Raw genomic sequence first — 20,637 nt, 5'->3', positions numbered from 1 at the left:
CCTTAGGGACCGTTTGCCATAAGTCCCGTGTGGTGGCGTCTATTGGAAACATTTTTCTAAATATCGGAGGGGGTGAGAACGGCACACCGGGTCTATCCCACTCCTTAGTAACAATTTCAGTAAGTCTCTTAGGTATAGGAAAAACCTCAGTACTCGCCGGTACCGCAAAATATTTATCCAACCTACACATTTTCTCTGGTATTGCAACTGTGTTACAATCATTCAGAGCCGCTAACACCTCCCCTAGTAATACACGGAGGTTTTCCAGTTTAAATTTAAAATTTGAAATATCTGAATCCAGTCTGTTTGGATCAGAACCGTCACCCACAGAATGAAGTTCTCCGTCCTCATGTTCTGCCACCTGTGACGCAGTGTCTGACATGGCCCTAATATTATCAGCGCACTCTGTTCTCACCCCAGAGTGATCACGCTTACCTCTTAGTTCTGGTAATTTAGCCAAAACTTCAGTCATAACAGTAGCCATATCCTGTAATGTGATTTGTAATGGCCGCCCAGATGTACTCGGCGCTACAATATCACGCACCTCCCGAGCGGGAGATGCAGGTACTGACACGTGAGGCGAGTTAGTCGGCATAACTCTCCCCTCGTTGTTTGGTGAAATTTGTTCAATTTGTACAGATTGACTTTTATTTAAAGTAGCATCAATACAGTTAGTACATAAATTTCTATTGGGCTCCACTTTGGCATTGCAACAAATGACACAGGTATCTTCCTCTGAATCAGACATGTTTAACACACTAGCAAAACAACTTGCAACTTGGAATACAATTCAATTAGAATAATATTAAAAACGTACTGTGCCTTTAAGAAGCACAGAAGATCTATGACAGTTGAAAATTAATAAATTGAAACAGTTATAGCCTCAATCCTTATAAACAACACAACTTTAGCAAAGGTTTAATCCCATTAGCAAAGATAACAAATTCTGAAAGCAGGAAACAAATTACAGAATAAACGTTTTTTGTCTCAGTCAACTATAATTCTCACAGCTCTGCTGAGAGAAATTACCTCCCTCAAAATAAGTTTTGAAGACCCCTGAGCTCTGTAGAGATGAACCGGATCATGCAGGAAATACAATGAGCTGCTGACTGAAATATCTGATGCGTAGCAAAAGCGCCAAAAAACGGCCCCTCCCCCTCACACACAGCAGTGAGAGAGAACAGAAACTGTCAGAAAAAAGATTAAGCAACTGCCAAGTGGAAAAATAGTGCCCAAAACATTTATTCACTCAGTACCTCAGCAAATGAAAACGATTTTACATTCCAGCAAAAACGTTAAACATAATTTCTAGTTATTAAACAGCTTTATGTACTTCTTACAGTGTAATTCTAGTGAAGTACCATTCCCCAGAATACTGAAGTGTAAAGTATACATACATGACATTATATCGGTATGGCAGGATTTTCTCATCAATTCCATTGTCAGAAAATAAAAACATAATTTATGCTTACCTGATAAATTCCTTTCTTCTGTTGTGTGATCAGTCCACGGGTCATCATTACTTCTGGGATATTATCTGCTCCCCTACAGGAAGTGCAAGAGGATTCACCCAGCAGAGTTGCTATATAGCTCCTCCCCTCTACGTCACCTCCAGTCATTCGACCAAAGACCAACGAGAAAGGAGAAGCCAAGGGTGTAGAGGTGACTGAATTATAATTTAAAAAATATTTACCTGCCTTAAAAAACAGGGCGGGCCGTGGACTGATCACACAACAGAAGAAAGGAATTTATCAGGTAAGCATAAATTATGTTTTCTTCTGTTATGTGTGATCAGTCCACGGGTCATCATTACTTCTGGGATACCAATACCAAAGCAAAAGTACACGGATGACGGGAGGGATAGGCAGGCTCATTATACAGAAGGAACCACTGCCTGAAGAACCTTTCTCCCAAAAATAGCCTCCGAAGAAGCAAAAGTGTCAAATTTGTAAAATTTGTAAAAAGTATGAAGCGAAGACCAAGTTGCAGCCTTGCAAATCTGTTCAACAGAGGCCTCATTCTTAAAGGCCCAAGTGGAAGCCACAGCTCTAGTGGAATGAGCTGTAATTCTTTCAGGAGGCTGCTGTCCAGCAGTCTCATAGGCTAAACGTATTATGCTACGAAGCCAAAAAGAGAGAGAGGTAGCAGAAGCTTTTTGACCTCTCCTCTGTCCAGAATAAACGACAAACAGGGAAGAAGTTTGGCGAAAATCTTTAGTTGCCTGCAAGTAGAACTTGAGGGCACGAACTACATCCAGATTGTGTAGAAGACGTTCCTTCTTTGAAGAAGGATTTGGACACAAGGATGGAACAACAATCTCTTGATTGATATTCCTGTTAGAGACAACCTTAGGTAAGAACCCAGGCTTAGTACGCAGAACTACCTTGTCTGAGTGAAAGATCAGATAAGGAGAATCACAATGTAGGGCTGATAACTCAGAGACTCTTCGAGCCGAGGAAATAGCCATTAAAAATAGAACTTTCCAAGATAATAATTTTATATCAATGGAATGAAGGGGTTCAAACGGAACACCCTGTAAAACGTTAAGAACTAAGTTTAAACTCCATGGCGGAGCAACAGTTTTAAACACAGGCTTGATCCTAGCTAAAGCCTGACAAAAGGCCTGGATGTCTGAATTTTCTGACAGACGCCTGTGTAACAAGATGGACAGAGCTGAGATCTGTCCCTTTAATGAGCTAGCCGATAAACCCTTTTCTAAACCTTCTTGTAGAAAAGACAATATCCTAGGAATCCTAACCTTACTCCAGGAGTAATCTTTGGATTCACACCAGTATAGGTATTTACGCCATATTTTATGGTAAATCTTTCTGGTAACAGGCTTCCTAGCCTGTATCAGGGTATCAATAACCGACTCAGAAAAACCACGTTTTGATAAAATCAAGCGTTCAATTTCCAAGCAGTCAGCTTCAGAGAAGTTAGACTTTGATGTTTGAATGGACCCTGAATCAGAAGGTCCTGTCTTAGAGGTAGAGACCAAGGCGGACAGGATGACATGTCCACTAGATCTGCATACCAAGTCCTGCGCGGCCATGCAGGCGCTATCAGAATCACTGATGCTCTCTCCTGTTTGATTTTGGCAATCAATCGAGGAAGCAGCGGGAAGGGTGGAAACACATAAGCCATCCTGAAGTTCCAAGGTGCTGTCAAAGCATCTATCAGAACCGCTCCCGGATCCCTGGATCTTGATCCGTAGCGAGGAAGTTTGGCGTTCTGGCGAGACGCCATGAGATCTATCTCTGGTTTGCCCCAACGTCGAAGTATTTGGGCAAAGACCTCCGGATGAAGTTCCCACTCCCCCGGATGAAGAGTCTGGCGACTCAAGAAATCCGCCTCCCAGTTCTCCACTCCCGGGATGTGGATTGCTGATAGGTGGCAAGAGTGAGACTCTGCCCAGCGAATTATCTTTGATACTTCTATCATTGCTAGGGAGCTTCTTGTCCCTCCCTGATGGTTGATGTAAGCTACAGTCGTGATGTTGTCCGACTGAAACCTGATGAACCCCCGAGTCTTTAACTGGGGCCAAGCTAGAAGGGCATTGAGAACTGCTCTCAATTCCAGAATGTTTATTGGCAGGAGACTTTCCTCCTGACTCCATTGTCCCTGAGCCTTCAGAGAATTCCAGACAGCGCCCCAACCTAGAAGGCTGGCGTCTGTTGTTACAATTGTCCAGTCCGGCCTGCTGAACGGCATCCCCCTGGACAGATGTGGCCGAGAAAGCCACCATAGAAGAGAGTTTCTGGTCTCTTGATCCAGATTCAGAGTGGGGGACAAATCTGAGTAATCCCCATTCCACTGACTCAGCATGCACAATTGCAGCGGTCTGAGATGTAGGCGTGCAAAGGGTACTATGTCCATTGCTGCTACCATTAAGCCGATCACCTCCATGCATTGAGCTACTGACGGGAGTTGAATGGAATGAAGGACACGGCATGCATTTAGAAGCTTTGTTAATCTGTCTTCTGTCAGATAACTCTTCATTTCTACAGAATCTATAAGAGTTCCCAAGAATGGAACTCTTGTGAGAGGCAAGAGAGAACTCTTCTTTTCGTTCACTTTCCATCCATGCGAACTTAGAAATGCCAGAACTAACTCTGTATGAGACTTGGCAGTTTGAAAGCTTGAAGCTTGTATCAGAATGTCGTCTAGGTACGGAGCTACCGAAATTCCTCGCGGTCTCAGAACCGCTAGAAGGGCACCCAGAACCTTTGTGAAGATTCTTGGAGCCGTAGCCAATCCGAATGGAAGGGCTACAAACTGGTAATGCCTGTCTAAGAAGGCAAACCTTAGATACCGGTAATGATCTTTGTGAATCGGTATGTGAAGGTAAGCATCCTTTAAATCCACTGTGGTCATGTACTGACCCTTTTGGATCATGGGTAAAATTGTCCGAATAGTTTCCATTTTGAACGATGGAACTCTTAGGAATTTGTTTAGGATCTTTAAATCCAAGATTGGCCTGAAAGTTCCCTCTTTTTTGGGAACCACAAACAGGTTTGAGTAAAACCCTTGTCCTTGTTCCGACCGCGGAACCGGATGGATCACTCCCATTAATAATAGATCTTGTACACAGCGTAGAAACGCGTCTTTCTTTATTTGGTTTGTTGACAACCTTGACAGATGAAATCTCCCTCTTGGAGGAGATAATTTGAAGTCTAGAAGGTATCCCTGAGATATGATCTCTAGCGCCCAGGGATCCTGGACATCTCTTGCCCAAGCCTGGGCGAAGAGAGAGAGTCTGCCCCCCACTAGATCCGGTCCCGGATCGGGGGCCCTCGGTTCATGCTGTCTTAGGGGCAGCAGCAGGTTTTCTGGCCTGCTTGCCCTTATTCCAGGACTGGTTAGGTTTCCAGCCTTGTCTGTAACGAGCAACAGCTCCTTCCTGTTTTGGTGCAGTGGAAGTTGATGCTGCACCTGCTTTGAAATTCCGAAAGGGACGAAAATTAGACTGTCTAGCCTTAGCTTTGGCTTTGTCTTGAGGTAGAGCGTGGCCCTTACCTCCTGTAATGTCAGCGATAATTTCTTTCAAACCGGGCCCAAATAAAGTTTGCCCCTTGAAAGGTATATTAAGTAATTTGGACTTAGAAGTTACATCAGCCGACCAGGATTTTAACCACAGCGCCCTACGTGCCTGAATGGCGAATCCTGAATTCTTAGCCGTAAGTTTGGTTAAATGTACTACGGCCTCCGAAATGAATGAATTAGCTAGTTTAAGGACTCTAAGCCTGTCCGTAATGTCGTCCAGCGTAGCGGAACTAAGGTTCTCTTCCAGAGACTCAATCCAAAATGCTGCCGCAGCCGTAATCGGCGCGATGCATGCAAGGGGTTGCAATATAAAACCTTGTTGAACAAACATTTTCTTAAGGTAACCCTCTAATTTCTTATCCATAGGATCTGAAAAAGCACAGCTATCCTCCACCGGGATAGTGGTGCGCTTAGCTAAAGTAGAAACTGCTCCCTCCACCTTAGGGACCGTTTGCCATAAGTCCCGTGTGGTGGCGTCTATTGGAAACATCTTTCTAAATATTGGAGGGGGTGAGAACGGCACACCGGGTCTATCCCACTCCTTGGTAACAATTTCAGTTAATCTCTTAGGTATAGGAAAAACGTCAGTACTCGCCGGTACCGCAAAGTATTTATCCAACCTACACATTTTCTCTGGTATTGCAACAGTGTTACAATCGTTAAGAGCCGCTAAGACCTCCCCTAGTAATACACGGAGGTTTTCCAATTTAAATTTAAAATTTGAAATATCTGAATCCAATCTGCTTGGATCAGAACCGTCACCTACAGAATGAAGCTCTCCGTCCTCATGCTCTGCAAGCTGTGACGCAGTATCAGACATGGCCCTAGAATTATCAGCGCACTCTGTTCTCACCCCAGAGTGATCACGCTTGCCTCTTAGTTCTGGTAACTTAGCCAAAACTTCAGTCATAACAGTAGCCATATCTTGTAATGTTATCTGTAATGGCTGCCCAGATGTACTAGGCGCCATAATATCACGCACCTCCCGGGCGGGAGACGCAGGTACTGACACGTGAGGCGAGTTAGACGGCATAACTCTCCCCTCGCTGTTTGGTGAAATTTGTTCAATTTGTACAGATTGGCTTTTATTTAAAGTAGCATCAATACAGTTAGTACATAAATTTCTATTGGGCTCCACCTTGGCATTGGAACAAATGACACAGGTATCTTCCTCTGAATCAGACATGTTTAACACACTAGCAATAAACATGCAACTTGGTTACAATCTTATTTAACAAAAACGTACTGTGCCTCAAAGAAGCACTAAACGATTAAATGACAGTTGAAATAATGAACTGAAAAACAGTTATAGCATCACTCTTTAAAAACAACACAACTTGTTAGCAAAGGTTTGTTCCCATTAGTAAAGTAACACTAATTAAATTTTAAACATAAAAATCACAGAGCAACGTTTTAAAACACAGTCACTACATAAGTCTCACAGCTCTGCTGAGAGAATCTACCTCCCTTCAAAGAAGTTTGAAGACCCCTGAGTTCTGTTAGAGCTGAACCGGATCATGCAGAAAATACAAGAGTAACTGACTGGAAATTTTTGATGCGTAGCAAAGAGCGCCAAAAACAGCCCCTCCCCCTCACACACAGCAGTGAGAGAGAAACGAAACTGTCATAATCAAAACAAGCAAACTGCCAAGTGGAAAAATAATGCCCAAATATTTATTCACTCAGTACCTCAGAAATGCAAACGATTCTACATTCCAGCAGAAACGTTTAACATGATTAAATACCTATTAAAAGGTTTAATGTACTTTTACAGAGTAATTCCGGTGAAATACCATCCCCAGAATACTGAAGTGTAGAGTATACATACATGTCATTATAACGGTATGGCAGGATTTTCTCATCAATTCCATTCAGAAAATAAAAACTGCTACATACCTCAATGCAGATTCAACTGCCCGCTGTCCCCTGATCTGAAGCTTTTACCTCCCTCAGATGGCCGAGAAACAGCAATATGATCTTAACTACTCCGGTTAAAATCATAAGAAAAACTCTGGTAGATTCTTCTTCAAACTCTGCCAGAGAGGTAATAACACGCTCCGGTGCTATTGTAAAATAACAAACTTTTGATTGAAGTTATAAAAACTAAGTATAATCACCATAGTCCTCTCACACCTCCTATCTAGTCTTTGGGTGCAAGAGAATGACTGGAGGTGACGTAGAGGGGAGGAGCTATATAGCAACTCTGCTGGGTGAATCCTCTTGCACTTCCTGTAGGGGAGCAGATAATATCCCAGAAGTAATGATGACCCGTGGACTGATCACACATAACAGAAGAAAGCTGCTACATACCTCTATGCAGATTCATCTGCCCGCTGTCCCCTGATCTGAAGTTTACCTCTCCTCAGATGGCCGAGAAACAGCAATATGATCTTAAATACTCCGGCTAAAATCATAGCAAAAACTCTGGTAGATTCTTCTTCAAACTTTGCCAGAGAGGTAATAACACACTCCGGTGCTATTTTAAAATAACAAACTTTTGATTGAAGATATAAAACTAAGTATAATCACCATAGTCCTCTCACACATCCTATCTAGTCGTTGGGTGCAAGAGAATGACTGGGAGTGACGTAGAGGGGAGGAGCTATATGCAGCTCTGCTGGGTGAATCCTCTTGCACTTCCTGTTGGGGAGGAGTAATATCCCAGAAGTAATGATGACCCGTGGACTGATCACACTTAACAGAAGAAAACACCCCACCCACCAAAAAACAAACAAACAAAAAAAAAAAAAACACTTAAAAAAAAAAAACACTTAAAAAAACCTGAACTACCCATTAACCCTAAAGGGGCATTTGTATGGGCACTCAGCTACTCTTTTTCAAGCCCAAAAAAACCCTAATCTTAAAAAAAAACACCCCAAAAATTTAAATAAAAAAGCCAAAACCTAAGCCCCAAACAGATACTCACTGTTCCTGAAGTCCGGCGGAGAAGGTCTTCTTCCAGATGGATCCATCATCTTCTATCTTCATCTGGAGTGAAGGCAGCGCGGAGCGGAGGTGCGAAGCTGGGTTTCCGATGCCTGAATCCTCAGCGCCAGTCTTCAACGGTGACGGTCCCCAGCGGCGTAGAGCGATCGTCCGTCGCACACTGAAAATTGAATGCAAGGTACCCCCATATTTATTGGGGTACCTTGCATTCCTATCGGCTGAAATTTTGAAATCAGTCAATAGGATGAGAGCTACTGAAATAATATTGGCTGATTTGAACAGCCAATAGAATTTCATTAGTTCTAATCCTATTTTACTGATTTCAAAATTTCAGGCAATAGGAAGGCAAGGTACCCCAAATTGATTGCGGTACCTTGCATTCAATCTTCTGTCTACGTTGGACATCAGATGAAGAGAAGCCTCCATGCCGCCGCTGAGGATCCAGGCATCGGGAACACAGTTCCGCACTTCCGCTCTGCCTTCAATCCGGATGAAGATAGAAGATGATGCATCAGTCTGGAAGAAGACCTTCTCTGCCGGACTTCAGGAACAGTGAGTACCTATTTGGGGGCTTAGGTTTGGACTTTTTTATTTTAATTTTTGGGGTGTTTTTTTTAAGATTAGAGTTTTTTGGATTTGTAAATGAGCAGAATGCCCTTTTAAGGGCATTGCATATACAAATGCCCCTTTAGGGGCAATGGGTAGTTTAGTATTTTTTAGTTATATGTTTTTTTTTATTTTGGGGGGTTTGGTGGGTGGGGTTTTTTTATTGTTAGGGGGGACTTTTTTTTTAGAGGTAAAGGAGCTGTTTAACTTAGGGCAATGACCTACAAAAGGCCATTTTAAGGGCTATTGGTAGTTTAGATTAGGGGTTGTTTTTATTTTCATAGGGATAAGGTATAAAAAAATATTTTTAATAATTTTTTTTCTGTAATAGACTTATTTTTTGTAATTTAATGATAGTTTTTTTTTTATTTTAATTGTAATTTTGGGTGTGTTACATTAGGGGGCTTAGTAATTAAATTAGTTATATGAGTTGTGGTGAGGTTGGCGGTTTAGGGGTTAATATATTAATTAGGGTTATTGCAATGTGGGTGTTTGACAGTTTAGGGGTTAATTCCGAAAATGGCAGGGTGGTGAAAGAATCCACCACCTGCAATTTTCGGAATCCACCTTAATGCAGCTTTTCTGCATCCAGGTGGATTCTTTTGGCTGCCTCGTGCAGCCAACATTCCTGTGTGGATGTGTGCGCAACTGGCGAAGGTGACAGGCGCGTTACAAAGGCAATTATAGTAAAGATGAATATTGCATACATTTTTTTCATGTTTTTCATTTACTTGAAAGCAAGGGGGTCCAATGCACTTCTATATATGTATACCTCAGAGACTGACATTTTTTCACTTTGTGCACTGAGATTTTTTTTTTTAGTGAAAATGTTTCTGCAAGTTATTTTTAAATAAAATTTTTACATTAGGCAGTTGCACTAATGCACCAACTCAATTGCAATGTGTTTATTAAAGTGATTGCTAAATCCAAGTGTATAACATGCGTCGCTATTGGTGCAGAGATGGAAACGTCACCTCATTGAAGCGCTGTGCCGTGGGCGGCCAGAGTTCCTGTGTTAGTGATCTACTTTCCTTACAGATAGGGTGAGTTTAACACTGCTTTTTACGAAAACATGAGTCAAACTAATGTTTATTTTTAGTGATGGTAAATCCTAGCGTTTCTTATACCCTTGGGTTTACCATCACTTTACAAATTGCTTTATTCTCCAGTTAAAGTTTTATAATATATTGCAGCAGTTGATTGCACTGCAAAAGAGCTACAGAGGGGGGGGGGGAGGCAATTTGTTAAGTATTTTTTTTAAATGTCTCAAATAAATTTCCTTTCCTTTGCTCTTGGTCTAACATCACATAACTATAAGATAAACTTGTAGTAATAAAAAAGGTGCATTACTCACAAGAACTTCTTACATTGAAGACGTTTATAGCCAGCTGCTACTGAGCAAGAGTTCACAGTGCATATATTTGTGAGTCAGTAATTCACAGATGGCTGTAAAATGATAATGGGGGCAGGAAAATGGAAATAAAATTTGAAATTTGCCAGAAAGAAAGTCTGCCATTATGTTGTCTTTTTATTATGCATTTTTTTAATATGCAATTCTACTGAATTTAAAAGCCCTTTGATTATATCCTTCTCATATTTACGTGTTTATTTACCTAATGAGACGTGTGGAAATGCGGTTTTGATAACAGGTTTGTGATTTCTGTTTTCTACTAAGTGATGCTAAAGACTTCTAGTGGGCAACACGTGGCCTTAACTGAGGGGACTGCAGAGCGGCAAAACGGCTTTGAGTAAGTGACGTAAAATGACAGATCTTCACTTACCATACAACTGCGCATGCGCAAATGTAAGTCGCGCATAGCCGCAGTCCTATCCGGATAGTGTGAACTGATAGGACTGCTGACAACACAAAAAAGGGGGTTTGGAAAAAAGAAAAAGTTCTAGGGCAAATTAAAACAAAAGTATAGAAATAAAATAATTACATATATTTAAACAAAAGAAGTATTTAACACAATTAAATAAAAAAGATATGTACATTTAAAAGTTTACTGGTCCTTTAAGGCCATGGTTTGGTTTAAACGGTTTAACAGGGGTTAAGCACTAAATAAGAAAAAGGGAATTTTATTGTCTAACATAAAACTGTACCACTAACCAGTTTATTTAAAAACAACCGATGAATTCAGCATGAATAAGGGTGCAAACTGAGTGATTACAGGTCGGTTGCAAATAATGAAAGATTAGTGTATGTGAAAGATGATACTCAATTTTTTCAAATCACATGGAAAAAAAGTACAATGATGAATAAAAACATTCAAAGAGATTAAATAAAGAAACTGTTATTAGACCTCTAAACACAGGATGCAACTGATGAATAAGTTTACCCATTAAATAATAGGAAAAACTAGCAAAGGAAATAATATCCTTGGAAATAATAAATCTGATATTTTAAATTAGAAACAAATCTCTTTATTATAAATCATTAAAAGATGAAAAAGGCTGCATATGGCTTTCCAGTCTCCAGTGTTCTTTATGAGAAAGTCAAGCTTGTTTAACTCTTTTAAACAAGAAAGATTTGTATGCTTTATAAATGTGGTTTACAAACTGACATTTATAGAAACAAATAAATGTTCTTGTTTGAGACACTTCAAAAGGTCCCCCAGGACTTTAACCTTCCAAAGTTTAAAGTTATTCTAGTGATGTGAACCCATTTTTAAGACAAGGGAAATATTGCTCTTTTCCTATTATAGAAGGTACATATAATACTACAACCTAAAAATTCTAACTGCGAAAAACAAACAAAAGAAAAACAGAGACCTGACAATCTCAGATTCTATATCTAGCCACAGAGTAAAAGCAAAAATGTATATGTACAGAGAGAAAACAGCCTAACAAAACTCCCTAAGCTTCTATATTACTGTAGAGCATGGGTGCCAAAACGTTTGTAAAACAGTACCAACTTTTTGTGAAGTATGTCAATATGATCTACATACACGTGTTAAAGTGATGGTAAGCTCTCCCCTTTTTTAAAAACAGATCCGGAATGTTTGTGATATTTTAGATGGAGTTTCATCAGTTGTAACGAAGATGCTCTATAACTTCCTTTTTAATATAGATATGAAATTCACAATCCTTGTGCTCAGCCGTCAGCTTCCAAAGTGAATTTTTCTGTAAGCTAAGGGTTTGAACTGCTCTCAAATCAACGCTCTCCCCATATGGCACTTTTGTTGCAGCTAGAGCCCTGATTGGAGTACAGTTCAAATTGTTAGCTCTCAGAAAAAATTACTTTTGAAGTGGGTGGCGGAGAGCGAGAAATTTGAATTTCATATTTATATTAAAAATAAAGTTATAGCGAATGTTCATTACAACTGATAAATAAAACTACATCTAAAATATCACTAACAGTCCAGATGTGATTTTAAAAAGGGGAGAGTTTTCCATCACTTTAAGCATAACAAAATCTGAGCTTGCAGCCAAAACTTCCATTGGTTACAGGAACTAATATTCTTGTACTGTATTCACCCTTTTATATGACTGTAGTGGTGCAAAACATGGATTTACTGGTCAGCACTTAAGAGACCAACAGGTAGATTCCAATCAACCTATTGGGCACACATGCTTTGGATACTTGCCTGGATTAATTAGTTTACTGAAGTTTCAGTTTGTATTTAATAGCTTTATCTGGGACAATAAACAAACGGGAGGAATGTTAGATTATTACGATGATACTGTGGAAGAAATACTGTGAATGACATGATTTGAGGAGATTAAGAGAAATATTTCACATATCAATTTAATCTAAAGTATTTTATTTCCTGAAATTTTCATTCATTCTATCTTTTAAAACAGGTAAGCACTTGATGCCTGTCACTAAGGTAGAGTAAGGCACACGCTCAGAAAGTTGAACAAACTTTAAAAGCAAAAGAGCTAGTATGTGCAAATTTAAACAACTTTCCACTAACAAACTGCACACAGTATTTTTATATTTTCTCTTCATCAGCACTCTACTGAGCATTTGCAAGAATTCACAGAATATACGTATATGCATTTGTGATTGGCTGATAGCTGTCAAATGGTACAGGGGTAGTGGAAATAGACATTTGAATATCAGACTAAGTGCTATTGCATTGTCTTTTTTAATGCATGTGTTGATTATGCAAATCTAAGTAAAAATGACAATGCACCAATATGTCCCATGCAAGCAACAGTGCTACAATAAAATGCCCTAACCTGAACAATATACTGAGACCTAGCTATAGACATCTGGTGAACCAATGACATAAGGCAGAAGTGCATTACCTAGGTATAAAAAGGATAGCAAAAGAACAAAGTAAACTGAAAGGTCTCAAACGGATATGAACCTATTTTTTTTTCCTTTTATGATTCAGATAAAGCAGGCAGTTTTAAACAACTTATTAATTTACTTCTATTATGACATTTTCTATGTTTTCTTGGTATCTTTTGCTGAAAAGCAGAGACATAAGTTTAGGAGCGTACACGTGTCCAGAGCACTATATAGCAGCAGCTTGCAAGAATTGTATCCATATGCAAGAGCACTAGATGGCAGCAATATTTCCTCAGATTATTAAAAAAAGGGATTAGGTGCACACTCTACTAATAATAAGAGTTACTAATAAGGAGTTCGCTTTTATTTTAATTTCTGAAAAACATATTGTCTTTATGCTGCTTCAGCGTATAATTATTAGGAGAGGTTTCACCCAATCCCCTTTTCCTTTTTTTTTTAGTAATCTAAGTTTTTAAAGGGGCAACAGCTCCAGATAATATTATCTGAAATCTCCATTGCTAACTAACACAGTACCAAGCAATATATATATTTAGCACAATTTCCTGCCATGAAGGGCCCAGACGGCTACCTACATATCTCCTTAAACAACAGAACAGCAGCTTACCGAGTATAAATGATGCAGGTGAAGACCAGAAACTCTGCTCAATTCTCCAACATATCCATTCAAAAATATAGTGTCCACAGCATCAATCACTTGAAAATCTTCTTTATTGAGTCACAGATTTCATATGCGACGTTTCATGCATAAATAAGAGTTCTTACCCAAAACGTTGCTTCAAAAAAAAAAAAAAATGTGGCTTCAAAAATAGTGTACACAGCATCAATCACCTGAAAATATATTCTTTAATAATAGGTATCTCCTCAACAAAGAATGACATCAGAACAAAGCTCATGTGATAATAGAAGAAAATTGGAAACAATGTGTGGGTATCATTCGCCTATAAAGTGTTGTACGTTATATCTGAACCATGTTTAATTTTGTCATTTAAGGTGCTTTAAAGCAGTGATTTTTAACCTTTTTTTTGCCGTGGCACACTTTTTTACATTAAAAAATCCTGTGGCACACCACCATCCCAAAATTTAAAAAAAAAAAAACACACATTGTAGCCTAATACAGCATATATATATATATATATATATACACACATACACACAAACACACACATACTGTATGTATTGTGCTGTTATGCCATGCCTCCTACAAACTACCCCTGCACTGGAAGTAAAAAACAAGCAAAGTTTAAAAAATATGTCACACTGTTGTCAGTCTGCCGTGGCACACCTGAGGATCTCTCACGGCACACTAGTGTGCCACGGCACACTGGTTGAAAAACACTGCTTCAAAGGATTCCAAAACTTGAATATTGTAGGCACAACCTTACCATACTTTTCTAATCACAAACGTTTATATTGGCAAAATTACCGACTCTTACAGCAAAACGATAGTTCATATTACTATAAAATGATATGTTATATTTTCATGGTGACGTCATTTAATCCAACCCTCTTTTATGGGCCGTTCCATAGCAAACTCCATCGCCAATCGTAATGCGATCTATTGCATATCATTAAATGTTAATTTCGTCCCTTAACGCATGCGCATTGCGACCCACTGTCTCGAGCATGCGCATATGTTACCATATTACGTCAGTCAACGCATGCGCATTGCGACCCGCTGTCTTGCGCATGCGCATATGTTGCCACACTTAGCCTTAGAATGGTGTTGTAGTAATGCTTGATGCTGTGTGATGTATGCTATGACGAGTCGGGAATATCGTGCATGCGCAAAGCAACATCTGTCCGCCATCTTCATAACCTAGGTTATTGGTCACGATTGGAGAATGAGAAAGACTAGCCAGCAGTGGGTTCGGAAAACAATTAATTTTCAAAGTAAGGTATATAACAAACGCGAGAAATTGTAAACACAAAGCCAATTACAAATATTGTTAAAATATATTCATCTTGCAGTTGGAGATTAGTTTTTATCACGGTTTAGTGTCCCTTTAATCCACTCTGGTGAAATAGAACGTTAAGCATGTGAAACATGCAAGAGGTTTTGTGTATTTGCTTTCACTGAAGCCAAGTCCGTCTTTAGCAAAAACCATGAGAATCATTGCACATTTGTCCTTAATTATAACAAAATTAGAGACAGTGGCACTACTTAGTAACATAACAGGGTTAAGCTATAACTATAGAAATCACAGGGTGATAGTTATGTCTCCTCCTGGTGCTGCCCACTCCACATCAATGTATATAGTAGGGAGCTAAGGGGGTGCAACTATTTCTAAAACTTGAGTTTAATGATATAGATTAAATATATTATTATAGTATCATCATCATCATGTATTTGTAGAGCGCCCACAGATTCCGCAGCTCTATAAACATAGGTGGTATACAAGGTAACATTTATAGGGGAGTCAAATGGGTAGAGGTTGCACTGTTGTAATCGGCTCTTATGCAGGGTGATCTACAAACAGCTTACATGCTAAGGGGTTCAATCGGATAGCAGTGGAGTTAGGAAAGGTTAGTGTAGGTTGTATGCATCCCTGAATAGTAGAGTCTTTAGGGAGCGCTTGAAGCTTTCAAAACTAGGGGAGAGTCTTGTGGAGCGAGGCAGAGAGTTCCACAAGATGGGAGCCAGTCTGGAGAAGTCTTGTAAACGGGAATGTGAGGAGGTAACAAGAGAGGAGGAGAGTAGAAGATTGTGAGCAGAGCGAAAGGGGACGGGATGGAGAGTATCTGGAGACAAGGTCTGAGATGTAGGGGGGAGCAGGGCAGTTGAGGGCTTTGTATGCCAGAGTGAGAATTTTGTGTTTAAAGGGACAGTCTAGGCCAAAATAAACTTTCATGATTCAGATAGAGCATGTAATTTTAAACATTTTTCCAATTTACTTTTATCACCAATTTTGCTTTGTTCTCTTGGTATTCTTAGTTGAAAGCTTAACCTAGGAGGTTCATATGCTAATTTCTTAGACCTTGAAGCCCACCTCTTTCAGATTGCATTTTAACAGTTTTTCACCACTAGAGGGTGTTAGTTCACATATTTCATATAGATAACACTGTGCTCGTGCACGTGAAGTAATCTAGGAGCAGGCACTGATTGGCTAGACTGCAGTTTGCAGAGGCTTAGATACAAGATAATCACAGAGGTTAAAAGTATATTATTATAACTATGTTGGTTATGCAAAACTGGGAAATGGGTAATACAGGGATTATCTATCTTTTAAAACAATAAAAATTCTGGTGTAGACTGTCCCTTTAAGCCTGGAGGCAAAAGGAAGCCAGTGAAGGGATTGGCAGAGAAGTGCAGCAGATGAAGATCGACGTGTACGGAAGATGAGCCTGGCAGAGGCATTCATTATGGATTGTAAAGGAACTAGGCGGGAGCTATGGAGACCAGAGAAGATGGAGTTGCAGTAATCGAGGCGGGAAAGGATGAGAGAGTGGATTAGAATATTAGTTGTGTCTTGTGAAAGGAAATGTCTAATTTTGGAGATGTTTTTAAGGTAGCAGTAGGATAGAAAGTGAGGAAAGTGGAACAGAAAAAAACTGTCCTTAAAAACAGAATTTATGTTTACCTGATAAATTACTTTCTCCAACGGTGTGTCCGGTCCACGGCGTCATCCTTACTTGTGGGATATTCTCTTCCCCAACAGGAAATGGCAAAGAGCCCAGCAAAGCTGGTCACATGATCCCTCCTAGGCTCCGCCTACCCCAGTCATTCGACCGACGTTAAGGAGGAATATTTGCATAGGAGAAACCATATGGTACCGTGGTGACTGTAGTTAAAGAAAATAAATTATCAGACCTGATTAAAAAAACCAGGGCGGGCCGTGGACCGGACACACCGTTGGAGAAAGTAATTTATCAGGTAAACATAAATTCTGTTTTCTCCAACATAGGTGTGTCCGGTCCACGGCGTCATCCTTACTTGTGGGAACCAATACCAAAGCTTTAGGACACGGATGAAGGGAGGGAGCAAATCAGGTCACCTAAATGGAAGGCACCACGGCTTGCAAAACCTTTCTCCCAAAAATAGCCTCAGAAGAAGCAAAAGTATCAAACTTGTAAAATTTGGTAAAAGTGTGCAGTGAAGACCAAGTCGCTGCCCTACATATCTGATCAACAGAAGCCTCGTTCTTGAAGGCCCATGTGGAAGCCACAGCCCTAGTGGAATGAGCTGTGATTCTTTCGGGAGGCTGCCATCCGGCAGTCTCGTAAGCCAATCTGATGATGCTTTTAATCCAAAAAGAGAGAGAGGTAGAAGTTGCTTTTTGACCTCTCCTTTTACCGGAATAAACAACAAACAAGGAAGATGTTTGTCTAAAATCCTTTGTAGCATCTAAATAGAATTTTAGAGCGCGAACAACATCCAAATTGTGCAACAGACGTTCCTTCTTTGAAACTGGTTTCGGACACAGAGAAGGTACGATAATCTCCTGGTTAATGTTTTTGTTAGAAACAACTTTTGGAAGAAAACCAGGTTTAGTACGTAAAACCACCTTATCTGCATGAAACACCAGATAAGGAGGAGAACACTGCAGAGCAGAAAATTCTGAAACTCTTCTGGCAGAAGAAATTGCAACTAAAAACAAAACTTTCCAAGATAATAACTTAATATCAACGGAATGCAAGGGTTCAAACGGAACCCCCTGAAGAACTGAAAGAACTAAATTGAGACTCCAAGGAGGAGTCAAAGGTTTGTAAACAGGCTTAATTCTAACCAGAGCCTGAACAAAGGCTTGAACATCTGGCACAGCAGCCAGTTTTTTGTGAAGTAACACCGACAAGGCAGAAATCTGTCCCTTCAGGGAACTTGCAGATAAACCCTTTTCCAATCCTTCTTGAAGGAAGGATAGAATCCTAGGAATCTTAACCTTGTCCCAAGGGAATCCTTTAGATTCACACCAACAGATATATTTTTTCCAAATTTTGTGGTAAATCTTTCTAGTTACAGGCTTTCTGGCCTGAACAAGAGTATCGATAACAGAATCTGAGAACCCTCGCTTCGATAAAATCAAGCGTTCAATCTCCAAGCAGTCAGCTGGAGTGAAACCAGATTCGGATGTTCGAACGGACCCTGAACAAGAAGGTCTCGTCTCAAAGGTAGCTTCCAAGGTGGAGCCGATGACATATTCACCAGATCTGCATACCAAGTCCTGCGTGGCCACGCAGGAGCTATCAAGATCACCGACGCCCTCTCCTGATTGATCCTGGCTACCAGCCTGGGGATGAGAGGAAACGGCGGGAACACATAAGCTAGTTTGAAGGTCCAAGGTGCTACTAGTGCATCCACTAGAGCCGCCTTGGGATCCCTGGATCTGGACCCGTAGCAAGGAACCTTGAAGTTCTGACGAGAGGCCATCAGATCCATGTCTGGAATGCCCCACAGCTGAGTGACTTGGGCAAAGATTTCCGGATGGAGTTCCCACTCCCCCGGATGCAATGTCTGACGACTCAGAAAGTCCGCTTCCCAATTTTCCACTCCTGGGATGTGGATAGCAGACAGGTGGCAGGAGTGAGACTCCGCCCATAGAATGATTTTGGTCACTTCTTCCATCGCTAGGGAACTCCTTGTTCCCCCCTGATGGTTGATGTACGCAACAGTTGTCATGTTGTCTGATTGAAACCGTATGAACTTGGCCCTCGCTAGCTGAGGCCAAGCCTTGAGAGCATTGAATATCGCTCTCAGTTCCAGAATGTTTATCGGTAGAAGAGATTCTTCCCGAGACCAAAGACCCTGAGCTTTCAGGGATCCCCAGACCGCGCCCCAGCCCATCAGACTGGCGTCGGTCGTGACAATGACCCACTCTGGTCTGCGGAATGTCATCCCTTGTGACAGGTTGTCCAGGGACAGCCACCAACGGAGTGAATCTCTGGTCCTCTGATTTACTTGTATCTTCGGAGACAAGTCTGTATAGTCCCCATTCCACTGACGGAGCATGCACAGTTGTAATGGTCTTAGATGAATGCGCGCAAAAGGAACTATGTCCATTGCCGCTACCATCAACCCGATCACTTCCATGCACTGAGCTATGGAAGGAAGAGGAACGGAATGAAGTATCCGACAAGAGTCTAGAAGTTTTGTTTTTCTAGCCTCTGTCAGAAAAATCCTCATTTCTAAGGAGTCTATTATTGTTCCCAAGAAGGGAACCCTTGTTGACGGGGATAGAGAACTCTTTTCCACGTTCACTTTCCATCCGTGAGATCTGAGAAAGGCCAGGACAATGTCCGTGTGAGCCTTTGCTTGAAGAAGGGACGACGCTTGAATCAGAATGTCGTCCAAGTAAGGTACTACAGCAATGCCCCTTGGTCTTAGCACAGCTAGAAGGGACCCTAGTACCTTTGTGAAAATCCTTGGAGCAGTGGCCAATCCGAAAGGAAGCGCCACGAACTGGTAATGTTTGTCCAGGAATGCGAACCTTAGGAACCGATGATGTTCCTTGTGGATAGGAATATGTAGATACGCATCCTTTAAATCCACCGTGGTCATGAATTGACCTTCCTGGATGGAAGGAAGAATAGTTCGAATGGTTTCCATCTTGAACGATGGAACCTTGAGAAACTTGTTTAAGATCTTGAGATCTAAGATTGGTCTGAACGTTCCCTCTTTTTTGGGAACTATGAACAGATTGGAGTAGAACCCCATCCCTTGTTCTCTTAATGGAACAGGATGAATCACTCCCATTTTTAACAGGTCTTCTACACAATGTAAGAATGCCTGTCTTTTTATGTGGTCTGAAGACAACTGAGACCTGTGGAACCTCCCCCTTGGGGGAAGTCCCTTGAATTCCAGAAGATAACCTTGGGAGACTATTTCTAGCGCCCAAGGATCCAGAACATCTCTTGCCCAAGCCTGAGCGAAGAGAGAGAGTCTGCCCCCCACCAGATCCGGTCCCGGATCGGGGGCCAACATTTCATGCTGTCTTGGTAGCAGTGGCAGGTTTCTTGGCCTGCTTTCCCTTGTTCCAGCCTTGCATTGGTCTCCAAGCTGGCTTGGCTTGAGAAGTATTACCCTCTTGCTTAGAGGGCGTAGCACCTTGGGCTGGTCCGTTTCTACGAAAGGGACGAAAATTAGGTTTATTTTTGGCCTTGAAAGGCCGATCCTGAGGAAGGGCGTGGCCCTTACCCCCAGTGATATCAGAGATAATCTCTTTCAAGTCAGGGCCAAACAGCGTTTTCCCCTTGAAAGGAATGTTAAGTAGCTTGTTCTTGGAAGACGCATCAGCCGACCAAGATTTCAACCAAAGCGCTCTGCGCGCCACAATAGCAAACCCAGAATTCTTAGCCGCTAACCTAGCCAATTGCAAAGTGGCGTCTAGGGTGAAAGAATTAGCCAATTTGAGAGCATTGATTCTGTCCATAATCTCCTCCAAAGGAGGAGAATCACTATCGACCGCCTTTATCAGATCATCAAACCAGAAACATGCGGCTGTAGCGACAGGGACAATGCATGAAATAGGTTGTAGAAGGTAACCTTGCTGAACAAACATCTTTTTAAGCAAACCTTCTAATTTTTTATCCATAGGATCTTTGAAAGCACAACTATCCTCTATGGGTATAGTGGTGCGTTTGTTTAAAGTGGAAACCGCTCCCTCGACCTTGGGGACTGTCTGCCATAAGTCCTTTCTGGGGTCGACCATAGGAAACAATTTTTTAAATATGGGGGGAGGGACGAAAGGAATACCGGGCCTTTCCCATTCTTTATTAACAATGTCCGCCACCCGCTTGGGTATAGGAAAAGCTTCTGGGAGCCCCGGCACCTCTAGGAACTTGTCCAT

General features: G+C 41.1%; 1 protein-coding gene across 2 annotated transcripts in view; it reads right to left on the bottom strand.

The window, feature by feature from the left end:
• Positions 1 to 20,637, bottom strand: part of ZBTB49 (zinc finger and BTB domain containing 49) — a 207,681-nt gene that overhangs the window by 143,104 nt on the left and 43,940 nt on the right. The window contains exon 2 of one of the 2 annotated variants that reach the window (XM_053704144.1): positions 13,461 to 13,629. The exons of the other annotated variant lie outside the window; for it this stretch is intronic. The gene's annotated coding sequence lies outside the window, so the exon portion shown is untranslated. The remainder of the gene's footprint in view (positions 1 to 13,460; positions 13,630 to 20,637) is intronic. 2 annotated transcript variants of the gene reach the window in all.

The sequence above is a fragment of the Bombina bombina genome, chromosome 2, assembly GCF_027579735.1.
Source record: "Bombina bombina isolate aBomBom1 chromosome 2, aBomBom1.pri, whole genome shotgun sequence".
NCBI classification, from domain to species: domain Eukaryota; kingdom Metazoa; phylum Chordata; class Amphibia; order Anura; family Bombinatoridae; genus Bombina; species Bombina bombina.
Note: the sequence above shows the minus strand (reverse complement) of the source record. Positions and strands in the feature narration are given on the sequence as shown.